We start from the raw sequence: 17,278 nt of genomic DNA on the forward strand, positions 1-17,278 counted from the left end.
CATATGCGTATTTTGTACCATACCATACGCGTATGGACTATGGTACATACCATATACGTATACGCGTATGGTACAACCATACGCGTATGGTACGGAAAATCGTACCATCTGAGTATAGGCTATATATAGCTAGTCTCGCGGCGCCCGACCCTAAAAAGAGGGTCTGGTGAAACTGTGTACAAAAAGTTTGAGCTCTGGAATGTTTATTGGATGACGTTTTACGTGTTACGTAAGTGCACTGTTTACGTCACAACATCCATTCAACATCCATTGATAGTTCACATCCATTCAACATCCATTGATAGTTCACGGCTCCATTCAACATCCATTCAACATCCATCACAACATCCAGTGATAGTTCACGGCTCCTGTTTGCCCTTCCTGCTCGGTGGGGAGGCCTGGGTATTTTTGTCCCCACAAGAAGATGTGTTAGTGAGTTGGCTGCATCTCGTGATGTCACGGAACCTCTTAGCCAATGTATATTGAATCATGATTTGAGTTTTGTTGAGGCTGTTGCCTCTCAGCAGGCCAGAAAGGCCCTTTTAAGGAAAGCCAAATCTGAACACTGTTCTACACAATTTGCTGAGCTATACCAACAGCTTGGGCCTTCCTTGAGGCGTGTGATGGACTTGGCTACTGTTAGAGGTGCTTCAAGCTGGCTCACCACCTTACCTTTGAGTGAGCATGGTTTCACTCTCCATAGATCTGCTTTCCAGGATGCTTTGGCTTTGAGGTATGGTTGGTCCCCACTTCGTCCTCCTTCCCTTTGTGCTTGCGGAACCTCCTTTTCTGTTGAGCATGCTTTGTCCTGTCCCAAAGGGGGTTTACCTTCCTTGCGTCATAACGTGATTAGGGACCTTACTGCTACCCTTCTTACTGAGGTTTGCTCCCAGGTGTGTGTTGAGCCAGAGTTACAGCCGGTTCAGCATTCTGATGAGTTCCCTCTTGCCACCTCTAATACTCAGGATTCGGCTCGCTTGGATGTTGCTGTAAACGGCTTCTGGGGTGGTCGGTTCGGAGAGATGTTTCATTGATGTCCGTGTTTTTAACCCTTTTGCTCCTTCTAATAGTTCCTCCTCTCTGTCGTCCACCTTTAGGAAGCATGAAAAGATTAAGCATCGTGCTTATGGTCAGCGGGTTCGAGAAGTGGAGCATGCCACTTTCACTCCAATTGTTTTGGCTGCCACTGGCGGTTTAGCCCATGAGGCTACTGTTTTTTATAAGCGACTTGCTTCTCTTCTGGCCAAAAAGTGGGGAGATGATTATTCTGTGGTTCTGGGTTGGCTGCGTTGTTGCCTGAGCTTTTCGTTGTTGCGCTCGGAAATTCAGTGTATTCGTGGGGCACGGTCTTCCATTGGTGTTTACACCAGGACTCCACAGTCAGTGGACTTAGTGACTGTGGAATCCCATTTGTCTGCTTAATTTTGTTCAGTTGGCCAGCACTTGCGATCTGTGCTGGGGGTGGTAGGAAAGGGCAGTCCATCAAGCCCGGGAAAAAAAACATCCATTCAACCAGATCCGCTTACAGCATTACCAAACCAATAGCGCTACTTTATTTATTTAACCAAACAGAATTGCATGGCTGTTTTCTCAATGAGTTTAAGCAGCAGAGTCACCGGATGTAATTAACCGTAAGCCGCGAATCTTTTGAAATGTACACATTACATAATCAATTTGAAATGGAGCGATCTGATTGGAGCTTCCAACATTCCGGCAGCGCCAAACTTTTTGTACACAGTTTCACCAGACCCTCTTTTTAGGGTCGGGCGCCGCGAGACTAATATATAGCTAGCTAACCTGTACCTATTGACTATGCCGGATGGCACTCTGCTTTCATTCAAGTTCTTTTCGGGGAAAGGGAGGGGGAAGGGGCTAGTATCGCTTAGCGGTTTCTGTTCAGTGAAGATCGAGCTAGCTAGGTATATACCTCTATAGAGCAATCATATTTTGATCTGATTAACTATTCTATTCTCTAGAGCTGAGATGTATTTTGCTTTACTGTAATTAAGATATAATTTGCTTGAGAATTTGCTTTACTGCATGATGCAAACCTACACTGTTAAAACTGAGGTGGTCATACCACACTTAACCAGCAACACACTCTTGGGGTGCAGGCACACTTTCAGGATATAGTGTGTGAGGCACACAAGACAAGCAGTGTGACCGTATATTGGTGTACATGATACTAAGATTTGTAAATTTAAAAAAAAAACTATTTTCTGCTATTATAGACAATTCTAGTGAAGTTGGGTGTTCTTTGGCATCCTTTATCATTTAGAGGTAGTAGGATGTATAGAAAAGCATCAATTTTATTGAATTTATGTGCTATAAATAAACTCATTTTGTGCTAAGCCATTACACAGACACACTACAATAAAATGTGTATTTGTGCATATGTGGTGATGCTCTAAATGTGTTGTACATAGCATGCACTCTTGTGGTGTATGTGATATGTAGGAGATGATTGTCCACATTTGTCCATTAGTTCGCAAATGTGAACCAATTTGTCCATTAGTTAGCAAATGTGAACCATCATCTCCTACTGACACATCACATACTCCGCCGAAGTATGTGATGTGTGTGTGTGTGTGCGTGTGCGTGTATGTGTGTGTGTGTGTGTGTGTGTGTGTGTGTGTGTGTGTGTGTGTGTGTGTGTGTGTGTGTGTGTGTGATATGCACAAAAACACATTTTATTGTAGTGACAGTTCAAGTCAGTGAACAAAGCCGGTATGTTTGTATCAATAAAGTAACCAATTTACATTAACCAAGAGTAAATTTACTCTTGATTATCTTAAGGTAGCCTCAGTTGAGTGAAATTAAACCCACAATCAAACTCCAGGCTTGGTGCATGGTATAGGTTTTATATACATTTTGAAACAATATAATATTAATGTCTAAGTATAGATTTGAAAGCAGTAAGTTGCTGACTGACTAATAGTGTTGTGTACTGTTTGTAGATTGTTGACATTTCAGGAATGTTACACCAATTGTGAAACTGCAGATGATGCATGTAATATTTCACAATAATACTATGAGTGGTTGACTTTGATAATATAGCCATCACATTCTACCCTTCCACTCCTGAATGCACAATTGCTTTTTTTCAGCTGTACATGTATGGTCACACTATTATTAGTGTGACTAATATGGTGTGCATACTATTCTTGTAAGGATGTGCCAGTTTGGACAATAATATCACACCTGTGTCAGTGTGTTGTGACCACTACTGTATTTACAGTGCATTTAAAATAAGGCATTCCTCAGTTAAAATAAAAGAATATTGATGGCATGATATTTTGCATGATATCCAGTATAAGTGATGAAACTGACATATAGGGCAATATATGATAAAAACAATAATTCATCACACTCTTGGCAAATCCAGTCTTGAATTGTGTTAAGTCCTGCTGATCTGGTAAGATCTAATGGAATTCTACATAATATATATATAGTCAAAATTAATAAAGATCAATCATCTAGGTTGGAAACTTCACGAAAAACATGGTATCACCTAACTACATACAGTATAAGTCTGAGCAGTATAAATCAAAGGAAGGGGATTAAATATAATAAGTCTTGATTTATACATAGTCATTGGTGTATATGCATTAGCAGCTCTGTCACGTTTCTGAATACATCTAGATCACTTCTTTAAGCACTTCAAGTTACTAGGATCTCTACAAAGACGACAGGTTGCTGGTAATGGACGCACACTCCGAGAGTAATAAGTTGCAGTGCAGTATCCAAGTTGAGGGTCACTGGTACATGATGAATTGTCTGCTTTGTCATCGGGACTAATGTGCAAGAAAAATTATGTTGTTAGTAAACAGTATTGTGTATCCGTACATATAAACCCCGTGTATATTAAGCTAATCATGCTACATATATTGACAGGAATTGCAAGATATAAACTATAGTGAATAGTATGCAGTAATTATAATGATAAATCAAGACTCACGGTAGTGAGTCGCGCGGCCAAGAAACTACAAAGCACACGCGCAATTAAAAGACGCGCAGCCACTACTGTGAGTTATTTACGTGTAGGGCCGGTTTTGCAATATTAGTCCTAAATTATGCAACATCTCTCAATAGATTTGTATTGCGTTACACAATAAAAAAATCTTTAGGAGTCGTTATCATCATCATAGTTTTCTTGCGACCTCGCTAAAATAAAAAAGTAACCGTCGCAAAATAAAAATAGGTGTATTTCACTTTATTTCTCTACCTTATGTTACAACTACTGTCACGTTATACCAGTCAACATAGCCGTGTTTGTATAGTCCATCTAGCACTGATATTATCCAATCCTGGTTTGCCTATACGCGTATTTTCTTCAATCAAACCTCTAATCCCTACAATAACTTTTAAAGACACGATGTGGACACAAACTCTAATGCCTGATAAACAAGTTGTGACAGCGTGCTGAACCGTAAGTTCCCTAGAGATGGCGTTTTAAGCAGAAATCTTTTAAATTCCATTTAGTGCCACACCCCATGCAAGCGTTTATAAATCGCCAGTTGTCTTATGGCGTGAAGAACAAAATCACTAGCAAAGGTGCTTTTAAGCATACTCTTCAATTCTCTATTTACATGTAATTTTTAATAGATTAACCACAAAGGTTGGTAAGGTGAATACAAAAGGTAACAAGCCTTTAGGGGTTACTACCTCTATGTAGTGTGTACCATGTAGCTTGTGTTGTGGCTTTCATTAAGTATTATTCACACACAAATGGTGCAACAAAATTTTGTAATGGATTGCTCGAATGTGGTTGGTGGTGTTGTGGTTCGAATGTGGTTCATGGTTTTCCAGTGACCATGTATGAGTTGGGGTTGTTCCACACAACTTACACATTATTCAAATTTCATGATGGCCATAAACATTTCTTGCCATACGGTAAACATACAACAATGTGTAACAACGTTAATCAACATCACATAAAGATTTGACTAAAAATGGTTCCAACAATAGTGATGATTTCTTGTATGTCAGCATGACGATACTAAGACCTGTAAAAGAATAAGCAGGCACTGAAGTTAACCTTAAATTAAACACTCATGCAACTGACCTGGAACATCGGTCGCAACACCAAAAACACTTGTTTCGGTATCTAATGACACAATCCAGCAGGCACTGAATTAAAAGAGAATGTACAAAAAATCAATATGCCGGGCTGTATCAATAATAGCATGGATAATCAAAATGAACAAAAATTATATTCCTGGCTAAGTGAATGAATAACATAACTGTTGGGTAAGCATGTCAAACCTAAACATTACGACATTAGTCAAACAAAAGTACGCTATCACAACTTGGTCATAATACAATGTTTGTACCACTGGACTTCATACTGATTGCCCAAAAATTGTGCCATTCCGGGACAACAGCATACCGTATAGCGGAAAATATTGGCGGGAGAAATTTTTGGCGAATTGATCATTGGCAGAAATTGGCGAATAATATTTTGGCGAATGTATGACATTACTTTGCCTACGCAATTTTAATCTGACTGCGTAGGCGACGAAGCTTACTACAGTTCAATGCCTCTCATTCGAATCGACACGTTCTTATGCAAATAGCTAACTAGCTGTAATTAAAACAGCATGCACTAGCTCGCTAAAGTCACTGGGACGCGCGTGGCAAGCGAGGCAAGGGCACTGAGCTGAATCGCTTGAGCTGAATTGTCCATCTGCCTGAGCTATTAGTAGTCTAAAACCATACTGTATTCAATGGGATAGGAAGACTAACCACTCACCGCTGTAACAATATTCACCCACTAATGAACAGCGTCTACTACACTTTCAGTGTTTAGAAAACTGGCGAGTAAAATTTTGGCGAATCAATGCACGTTCGCCAAATTCGCCAAAATTTTCTCCAGCCAAACACTGTGAAAAAGGTGGGATATAAGATGGTATTTCCAGTGGCTTATTGAATACAAATAAGCCTTAATATAAACCCTGTATTATGCTCATGTTGTACTTTAGTATAATGCATACTATACTATTACATTATATGGTTTCAGTTTAATTACCACAATACTTGAAATAGCTTATATCTGACATACTGCCCACACTATACCATTACATATATGGTTTCAGTATGTTTAACACATTAACTAAAGCCTTATGTGGGGTTGTTAGTATACTACAGGTTATACCAAGCTTTTTTGTATTCAATAAGCCACTGGAAATACCATCTTATATCCCTCTTTTTTCACAGTGAAAATTTTCCGCTATACGGTAATTATGAAACAAATAGTTACTACAACACAGAAGGCTTACTGTTGCACTGTCTACACTGATATACCATAATTTAAAAACATAACAGGTGGGCAGGCACTGAAGTCAACCTTAAATTAAACACACATGCAAACTGACCTGGAACATCGGTCGCAACACCAAAGACACCTGTTTCGATATCTGACGAAACAATCCAGCAGGCACTGAATTAAAAAGAGAATGTGCAAAAAATCAATATGCCAGGCTGTACCAATAAAGGATGGATAATCAAAATGAACTAAAAAATATATATCCCATATTCAGGCTAAGTGAGTAACATAACTGTTGGGTAAGCATGTAAATCAGAACATTTGGTCATTAGTCAAACAAAAGTACGCAATCACAAACTGGTCACTGATAATTGATAACTACAAAAAGAACAATTGCAATAACACAATTCCTCTGAACGTTAACTGACCTGAAATTCATGACACCTGTATCTTTGTTCTTGCATGGTCTCAACTTACATATGTACCATGATCACATTCAACTGCTAGTGGATAAACCAGTATGACCAGATGGCCTGCAAAAACCAACAAGCAGGTGTTAAATACAATACACCTAAAGCCTGGAATATGGAAAATATTATATACGTAAGCATGGAATTGTCCAATACCTGATGAACAAGTTGGTACTAATGACATTCACTTCAACATTTTATCCCAGCTGGGTAAATCTCTTGTAACTGAGTAAAAAGGTGTTTATTTTCCACCTGCAACCAAAGTTCTACATTTCTGTGGTTGGGTGTGACCTGGAAAATCAGTATGCCATAGGGATATGGAAATGGTTCCTTTCCTTCCGTTGTGACATTACTTACAGCTAACTGGTAAATGATCATCGATGTCCCCATGGACCCCAACAATGAGTATATCAATAACTTCACAAGTTGGAATGAATTTCCTTTCAACATCTGGTGGACAGGTCCAAATCCCTATCGCACAAACATGGTGAATCAGTGCAGGGGCGGATCCAGGGGGGGGGGGGGGGGGGGGTTTCAAGGGTTCCATGGAACCCCCCTTTTGAAAGAGCCTCTCTTACTCGAGATACTCTAATAGAGAAGTCACAGTAGTCTTTTGAGGAGCAGTGTAGCAAGTTATATAATTATGTATCTAGATATAAATAAGGAAATATAGTTGGTAAGAGTATCTATGATGAGGGGTAGCTGTTGTCAGTAGGTGATGACCTTTTTTTTTTTGGTCTTCAACTTACAACTAGGCTGAAGTTGCAATTCCAAAAATGGAACCCCCCTTTTTAATAGTCTGGATCCGCCCCTGCAGTGTGTGGCAATGAGACACGTTGCACAAACTTCACTCCTCGTTTCGTTAGCATTCAAGACCGGCATATATCATAGAGTCCCTCAGTATTCTTGACTCTTACTTCTTCAAGCGTTGCTCAAGCGATGTAGTTTCTCACGAGGGGCTCGAGTTTCTCAGTAAAGTCGAGCCGATTAAAGTACGCCTAGCTGTTAGTGCCAAGAAATTTTGGAACTTTGTTAATTCAGTGAAAGGGTGTCGTTAGCCTCCTCCTCCTCTTAACTGTTCTGGTAAACTCATCTCTGATGATCTGGAAAAAGCTACTATTTTAAATGAATATTTCAATTCAGTTTTTACAACTGAAGATTGTTCTAGTTTAACATCTCTACGTGAATCTATTCATTTCCACCCCAAACTGATAGATAATATTAAGTTTACTACTGAGAATGTTCATGAGGAACTTGTCAATTTGCAACGGGATAAGGCTTGTGGTCCAGATAGTATCCCAGCCTACCTGCTTAAAGTTGGTGCTGACTTTATTTGTTCACCTTTGTCTAGAATTTTCCAACTGTCTCTAGACTCAGGATCATTACCTAGAGACTGGATTACTGCTAACATAGTCCCTGTTTATAAAAAAGGCGACAAACACCTTTCTTCTAACTATCGTCCTATAAGTCTCACTTCTATTGTTGTGAAAGTGATGGAAAGAATCATTCATCGTCAACTAACCTATGCTCTGGAGTCTCACAAACTTATTAGTGAATCCCAACACGGTTTTCGCAACAAACATTCCATCGTTACCCTCCTTGTCTCCGCTTTTGATGACTGGTCAGCTTGCCTTGAACGACGTAACTCTGTTCACTGCCTCCTCCTTGACCTTGCTAAGGCCTTTGACTCTGTTCCACATCAGCGACTGTTGCTTCGACTTGAGAGTCTGGGAATTCATGGAAATCTGTTGTCATGGCTAAATTCATTCTTGACTAAACGATATCAGAGGGTTGTGGTGAACGGTAGCTTTTCTGAATGGCTGCCTGTCAGATCTGGGGTGCCCCAAGGATCTGTTTTAGGCCCACTTTTGTTCCTATATACTGTATGTTGATGAGCTGCGTAAGGTTTCCCAACACAGTATCATCAAGCTCTTTGCTGATGATATTGCACTTTACAAGGAAATTGTGTCTTCTAATGATTGCAAACTTCTCCAAGATGACTTAACTGCAATTTTTGAATGGTGCAAGAAATAGCTATTGAAGCTGAATCCCTTGAAATGTGATAGTATTTGTATTTCTTAAAAACGTGTTCCTCCCTTGTGTGCTTATTTTCTGGATGGTCAGCAGATTTCACTGAAGTCAGTAGTGAGATACCTGGGTATATTCATTAACTCTCAACTCAAATGGGGTGATCACATGAAACATCTAGTAGCCAAAGCATCACGGTCTCTGAATTACTTGCGCCATACTCTGTTTTCATGTTCTGCATCAGTCAAAGCAACTGCATACCGGGCTGTAGTGAGACCTATTCTGGAGTATGCTTCCCCAGTTTGGTGCTTACACACTAAGAAGGATGTGACTAATTTAGAAGCGATCCAACGTCGTGCTGCCCGTTGGGTGTGCGGTAGTAGATGGGATACTATTAACCATAACTGGTCTAGGTCTTCAGACTCTTGCCTACAGGAACTTCATTGGCCAACTCTTCATACCAGAAGATCTTACTTTTCGACCAGTCTGACTCATGATATTTTACATAATAGAGTTGCTATCCCATTTTCTAAGTATTTTCAATTTTCTACCACCGTCACTAGATCTCATCCAATGTCGTTATTTATTCCATCCTCCACTATTAACTCCCGGCGTTTTTCCTTTTTCATCAACTCTCCCTTCCTATGGAACACCATTCCCCATCGTATTCTAAAATTGACTAATCCAGTTGCGTTCCGGACTGCACTTCGTCGTTTTCCTTTTGCATAATCTTGTAACTGTTTTGTTTTTCAATCCGTGTATTCTAATGTTATTGTTTTGTGTTTTGTTTTTGTGTTACTGTTATGTGTTTGTTTTTTGTACTTGTATGTTCTGTATGGGGAGCACGTTTGCAGGCTGTGCCTTTTGTGTACCCATGTCTTTGACAAAAATTGATAATCTAATCTAATCTAAGCCATCCAGTTACATTCTTAAACCATTCAATTTAAAACCTCGTATCACGAGTGTTCGCTTAAGGTAATTAGGGACTTTCCACGAGATTTCCCCTAAATAGATCACGTGTTAGTTGTCAATCCGGTAGATTCTGGTGGTATACATGGTTTAACAATGCGGTAAGTGTACTTTATTATAGTATAAGCTGTCAATAATTGTTTGTGCACTGCTAATAAGTTATTTTTATGTGATAAGCATGCTTGAGGAAGGGTCTGGGGGACGAGACTAATGTTTTGACAGCAGTTGATGATGGCCAGGCAAGAACTGCGAGAAGAACTACTATGATAGTGTGATAGTAGGGAAAAATTCCCACCCCTATAGCTCTGCCTAGGGGAATTAACTAGCATTATCTACAGCTACTGTATTATGTTGCTGATATGTACATCCGGGCCAAGAATAAAGGTGAAAGTGGTAGTAAGGCTCAATCCTATTATTCTGCTGAACAGGCAAGGGAGTCTGGGACTCTGGGGGCATGCTCCCTCAGGAAAGTATAAGTACTACAACTTTTTTGTTTTAATTGCTTCATCAAGTATAAAAATTTCAGTCAAAAGGTGATGATTGAGGCTCTGGTCTTATACACTGGTTGGAGTGGTTGTATCGATACTGCACTGTGACATCCTTGAGGGGTTAGTGCTGGCATTGTCCATGGCAATGCTATTCCATCTCCCTGAGTCTTGATGATTGAGTCCTCCATTCCTTTCTCTGTTGCTCCAATCCTGAAGTTGTGACCACAGTCAAAAGGTGACGATCGAGGCTCTGGTCTTGCATCTATACCGTACTGCAACACCCTTGAGGGGTTAGTACCGGCATTGTCCATCGCAATACTGTTCCATCTCCCATATACAAGTCTTGATGGTTGAGTCCTCTATTCCTTTCTCTGCTGCTCTAATCCTGAAGTTGTGACCAAAATATTAAAAAATGGTTATAACATGATAAATGATTATGATGATAACAATTACAAATGTATTTATAGCTGTGTAGCAACTGTGAACTAATTAGGCACTTGCAAGTTTAATTAGGGGTCTGAAGCATTTAACATGCACAGATATGAGATATATTCGTCACATGCAGGCAGTAAAGATAAATTATACTCTAATAGAACAGTCATACTACACCGTAAATTCATACTTCCGAATTTACGTTGTTATGAAACAATCATTATTATGTATGGATTTTACTGACTCTCCAAGATAATATTCTGCATTAATGTTAATTGCTCATTTCCAAAAAATTTACCTTTTAAACCAAATGTAGAGTCTATCACTGACAAAAATGAGTGATATCCATCCTAAAAACACCTTCGCTGTAAAAAAGGCGTGCCCAAGAAACTACAAGTACCTTGAACCCAATGTAAAAAAACAAAAAGAAAAAACAGCTCAGCTGAAGTGAAAAGTAACTGGTAACTTAAAGAGCTGATATCTGAAGCGGCCAAGAATACAATTACTAAAGTTTAATCCATGCAAGAACACCTTGACAGGTGTATACATAAAAGTAACTGGCAACTGAAATAGCTGATATCTGAAGCAGCCAAGAATGAATGGTCATATACAATTAATTCAAAAATTTAACACTGAACCTTTATAATTCAGCTGTGTTCTATATATATTCACTCTTGCTGCATTGTAAAGTAATTTCTTTTAACTCTAATTGGCTGGTAATTTGGCCGCCTTTTTTGCACTGTTATACTGACTATTTAAAAAAGCGGCCAAACTACCAGCCAATTAGAGTTAAAAGAAATTACTTTACGATGCAGCAAGAGTGAATATAGAACACAGCTGAATTATAAAGGTTCAGTGTTAAATTTTTGAATTAGTTGTATATGACCATTCATTCTTGGCCGCTTCAGATATCAGCCATTTCAGTTGCCAGTTACTTTTATGTATACATCTGTTTTATAGACAAGGAGTTCTTGCATGGATTAAACTTTAGTAATTGTATTCTTGGCCGCTTCAGATATCAGCTCTTTAAGTTACCAGTTACTTTTCACTTCAGCTGAGCTGTTATTTCTTTTTGTTTTTTACATTGGATTCCAGGTACTTGTAGTTTCTTGGGCGTACCTTTTTTACAGTGAAGGTGTTTTTGGGATGGTATCCTTTTGGTGAAAGCTAAAGCAGGCTCTAGTATTTATATGTAACAATGACATCTGTAGTTGCATAGAGTTTCCATTCTTTCAACTATTTAACTCACATTCTACACAATGTGGCATTCTGAGTCTTGCAGATGATATGTGAACACTCTGGTACTGTGTTATCATCTTTTGTGGCACCTGAGATTGTCATACATTATAATATGCACCCATAGGTATGTGCTACACAGATACAAATACACACAGAATTTACCACATTCATAATTTCATATATATGTGTACTTGACAACAGGGCCTAGTAAAGTAGAGCAGGCCAAAAGGTGGAAGGTGGCAACTTTGTTAATGAAAGTTACACAGTGGACTGTGAAGCATACAGCAGACAGGAATTTCATTCTGTGGGTCCAAACAAATTTTGGGATAGAATTTTATTTTTCTTTGAGATATGAATATGACTGTTCTATTAGAGTGGTTGACAGCTCTATCAAATAAGTCATAGTTCTTTGGGATTTCTATAGTGTTTTATTAATACAGGGTGTTTCAAAGAATATTCACATTAATTTTTTGCAAATTGCAACATGCTGTGAATAGCCTCTATCCCTGTAATGAGAACTTTCACATGCTACAAATAACCAACATTCAAATTCTTCTCTTCCCTTTTGCCAAAATTACACAAGACTCCATTGCTTTCTTGGTATGATTAAAAGATTACATTATGAATTATTTGAATTCTATCAAGTGACCTGAGCCTACAAACAAACAAAATATAAAAGGGAAAAAAAGATTGGCATGTGTGCACATAAAGCTTGTTCAAATTTTCAAACTTTCATTACCTGTAAATATTTAGTTTGCTTTGTAGCTAATGCTATAGTTTAATAGTGCAACTATTCTATTCTGGTACTGAGATATGGTCTGTTGTTTGATTTTGTGCCCACATGCCTGGTTTTCACAGGTCAGTCATAATTTAATATCATACATGTTTGATTGTCTTCCACTGCCATTGAGTTTTGATCACAGCATCCATACATTCCAGGATTATCACCCCTTGGTGGAATGATGGTATATCCTGGAGGATCATTACATGATGTACAATTGGTGGACTCTGGACCAACACATTCTGCACAATAAGGATGACATTGATCACATGTTGAATTAACTATATTCTCATATTTGTTACTGGGACATCTTCCTGGAGACAAGCACTCAAATCTGCTACCACCACCTACAAAGTTCTTAGCATTTTTGCAACCAATGCATTGTTGTTGACTTTCACCAATACATCCATCACACTGTTCATGACATAACAGACAACGCTTGTTTCTCACATATTCTCCATATTATTCACAACTACCAACACATGCAAATTGGACGATTTTCACTGTCTTCTCTTGATGCAAACACACATTCTGAACATTGATGGGCTTTAGGTCCATTACAAGATAAACAGTGTTCATGACAAGGATCACAAAATCTTGTTGGAAATGGAAATGGTTCAACGGGATCAAATGGAAGATTTAAAAATGTTCTGTCAATACACCCATCATTTGGAAGGCATCTCACTTGATCTAAACTCTCATTTCTCAACACAAGATAACAACGATTACATCCACCATCTTCTAAACGATTACTAGGACCAGTACATCCAGTTTGTGGTACACACACACTGTTACAAGGGAGACAGAAGTTAGTGTCATTAGGATAAGTACCTAATGGACACTGTGAAACACAAGTGATAGTGTTGTTGACATCATTGGGAAGAGCAAAATTTTTACATCGACCAAAACAGTCAGCAGGTGTCTGCAATGTATATGATACAACCTTATAAATATAAATTATTACATTATGAACTTACCAGACCAGAACAAGCATCATTACATTCTTCGTGACACACTTCACAAGTCATTGTAGAGTTGTCAGCATACAAAAACCTTTTAATGGAATTTTAATGCTATAAGTAAATAATATAGTCAACATACTCATTCAGTGATTGGGTTCTTTTAGACTAACAGGAGTCAACACAGATACGTTCAGCTCCATTCCTGTACAGGTAAACTTTACACACTACACAGTCAGTATCAGCTGGACCCCAACACCGATATGTCTCATTACACTGGTTGTGACATGACATTCTTGCAGCAACTGTAGAGAAAATGGTTATTAATGAACTGTATGGGATATATGCAGTACCATGTAGTAACAGGTACTACAATTGTTTGCATTAATTAATAATTATGTAACCGAATTCTGAGTAGTTTACAATAAATCAGGATGTTAGGTGTAATGGACCTTGAGATAACCATCTACCAATATATGCAGAGCACATGTGGCTGCAAAAAGCAATAGAGAATGATTTAAGATGACAATAAATAGATTCGGAGAAGTGCTGCTCACTGTTTACCCTGACACACACACACACACACGCACACACAAACACCACACACAGAGGTGGACCAGTGACTTTTTAGCAGATTTCACTTAAACACTTGTAGCATTGTGGGTAGAGCGTAAAGCTAAAGTTGCTAGCTGTTTGCAAGCCAAGAGTTCAATTCCCAAGTTTACAAGCCAACTTAGCCAAGAGAATTCCCAAGTTAATATAAGCTGTTTTGTTTTTCTTTCTTTGCTCTGATCTTTTCATCACATCTTTTTCACAAATCTCTTTTTTCTTTTTACAAATATGTTTTGGCAACCACCTTTTAACCTTTTTGTCTTAATGTTTTAAAGTGTCCATGTTGAAAAGATTTTATCTTCAGATGCAGCCCAACACTGGTATCTGTAGTGTATTCAGTAATTTTGAAGCTAATTTATCAGTTATTGGTATATTGGTAAAATCCCATAACAGTGCACTTGCATATATTGCCAACACAACCTTAATATGTGACCGAATTTGACAAAACAAGGCTTCCACACACATTCAATTTTTGACTTTAACCAACTGTAACTTAATTGACTACTCAGTAAGCTTGTAGCCTAAAACAGTCATACCATTCTTCCATAGCATTGTAAAATACCAGGTCAAAATGTGAAACTAATCGCGTACTGCTATCTTGAGTTGTGGTAATTCAAAGTGGATGTGTGCAGAAGCCTTGTTTTGTAAATTCGGTCACATACACTCTCAGATTCAGTATCAGATAGTCTAATTAGTATATGTAATGGGATGGATGGCTGTGGTATTCAGGATTAATAGTGCGAGCATTGTAAACAGGAAGGAGTAAATAGTGCGAGGTGAAGCCGAGCACTATTTCCTTCCTGTTTACAATGCGAGAACTATTAATCCCAAATACTACAGCCATCCGTCCTGTTGCAAATTAATCCTACCGCCATAGTAACTGTTGCTAGGCAACAGAAATTTAAAAATAACCACTGCAAAAGACCAATCACACTTAGCAACCATTGCTATGGTCTCAAAATGACTTTTACCTTGGCAATGGTTACCTAGCAACCATTGCTAAGCAACCATATTATTGCTATGCCGTGGGACATCTATCACTATGGTAACACTAGTTGTCAAGTTGGACATTTACTTCTAATAGGAACACACCACACTATTTTAGCCAATCAAATTAGTATTACAGATTTTTGTCAAGGAAGTGTAATACTAATTTTATTGGCTAATCGCTTGACGTATTTCAATATAATACATCAAGCTGCTATTATATTGTAACACATTCAGTTGTTGGATTATATTAAAAATTCCTAGGGTAAATATATATGACTTTCATAAATTCCTCAATAATGGTGGCTATTCAATATCACATGCAGAACCTAATAATTTAGTCCTACAACTATTTCAAATACTTTTTAATAGTTCTGAACTTTAACAAGTGTAGCAAGCTATCATGCAGACTATCATATAGTCACCCCCAAATTTCAGATTCCCCAAAGGAAAAATCCTAGAAAAAACTGGTTAATGCTACCACCATACACATACTTTATAAAATATGGAGCAGCTGCATGATGAATGTGATCTTTGATGGACAGATCAGAGTTATGTAGAAAAGAGAGTCGCTTCTTTCTCCACCTTTCAAACATGCGATCTGTAACAACTTTAAACAGGCTGTAGGACCAGGAGTCCTACAGGCTTTCAGCACTTGTGCTGTAAAGTTTTAATAAATGAATAAAATTTAATGCAGAATGTACATGCAGTTAAATCATTAAATTTATTGATCTGTACATTCCATTCCACTTGACCATGGCTTACACTTCCCTCACCATCCTCCCATATTCTCAGTGTTGAAATTCTTTATTGGCCTTGTAAATTAACTATTCAAGTAAAAAATATACTCCTATCTCTGCTTAATTCCCTTGCTCATGGCCAACAGATCAGAACTGCTTGCAAGTCTCAGGCAGTTGGTGACAGTGGACTGGGACCCATTAAGGATTGTATTATGAAGTTTTTGAAACTTAAGATCTCAATCTGCTTTGTCTGGTACGTCTTGGGGATGTATTGGTATAGTGAAGTTGGTGGAGATCAAATAAAGCACATCTTTTGAATGAGTCAAATTGGCAATGCATTTTGTATCAATCTCACTTTTAAGACTGTACTGATGTAGTTAATTAAGAATATATTATTTCTGTGGTCCACCTCTGTGAAGAAGTCTTTGTCTCTTACAACCCTTCCACTGTTATTATTCTTTGATATCAACAAGCCTACATAACTGTGCAGACACCGGGACTAGGATTCAGCAAAAGACTGAACTCTAATCTTAGTAGTTGATTCATGTTTCTTGGAAGGCACTAAAACAAGATATGATTTGCACCATTTGTGGTGTCCTAGGCACCATCTTATATAATATCAATCCTAAACAGATGTATAGGTTAGATGAGATTGAGACAGTGCCTTATACAGGTATTTCACGTGATAGGATAAAACTGCAAAGCACAGTGAACAGAGTACAGCAATCAAAATGCCCCAATATATACCTACTGAATGTTGTGTTGGAATCCAATCAAGGACCTTCCACAGTGAAGACACTCCAAATGAAGCATACACGCTACACAGTTCAATGCATAGCTACAACAAGTAAATATCAACTGACATAAATGCCATACTGGAGTCTTAAGGGCATGAACCAAGGTAAGCTGAGATATATGCTCTGAGATGGAATCTACAAGTACCTGGAACCCAATGTAAAAAAACAAAAACAAAACAGCTCAGCTGAAGTGAAAAGTAACTGGTAACTTAAAGAGCTGATATCTGAAGCGGCCAAGAATACAATTACTAAAGTTTAATCCATGCAAGAACACCTTGGCTATAAAACAGGTGTGTACATGAAAGTAACTGGCAACTGAAATGGCTGATATCTGAAGCAGCCAAGAATGAATGGTCATATACAACTAATTCAAAAATTTAACACTGAACCTTTATAATTCAGCTGTGTTCTATATTCACTCTTGCTGCATCGTAAAGTAATTTCTTTTAACTCTAATTGGCTGGTAGTTTGGCCGCTTTTTTAAATAGTCAGTATAATAGTGCAAAAAAGG

The 17,278-nt window shown here is 38.3% G+C and overlaps 2 long non-coding RNA genes and 1 pseudogene across 2 annotated transcripts in view; 2 read left to right on the plus strand and 1 right to left on the minus strand.

The window, feature by feature from the left end:
• Positions 1-17,278, plus strand: part of LOC136240184 (uncharacterized) — an 82,327-nt gene that overhangs the window by 45,364 nt on the left and 19,685 nt on the right. The gene's annotated exons all lie outside the window — the stretch shown is intronic.
• Positions 358-1,436, plus strand: LOC136241348 (uncharacterized; annotated as a pseudogene).
• On the minus strand, positions 13,164-13,928 carry LOC136241051 (uncharacterized). The gene is made up of 3 exons (XR_010694116.1): positions 13,774-13,928; positions 13,650-13,725; positions 13,164-13,594 (listed from the first exon to the last, which is right to left on the minus strand). It is a non-coding gene; the product is annotated as an uncharacterized lncRNA (long non-coding RNA).

Source organism: Dysidea avara, chromosome 12 (assembly GCF_963678975.1).
Source record: "Dysidea avara chromosome 12, odDysAvar1.4, whole genome shotgun sequence".
Taxonomy (NCBI): Eukaryota; Metazoa; Porifera; class Demospongiae; order Dictyoceratida; family Dysideidae; genus Dysidea; species Dysidea avara.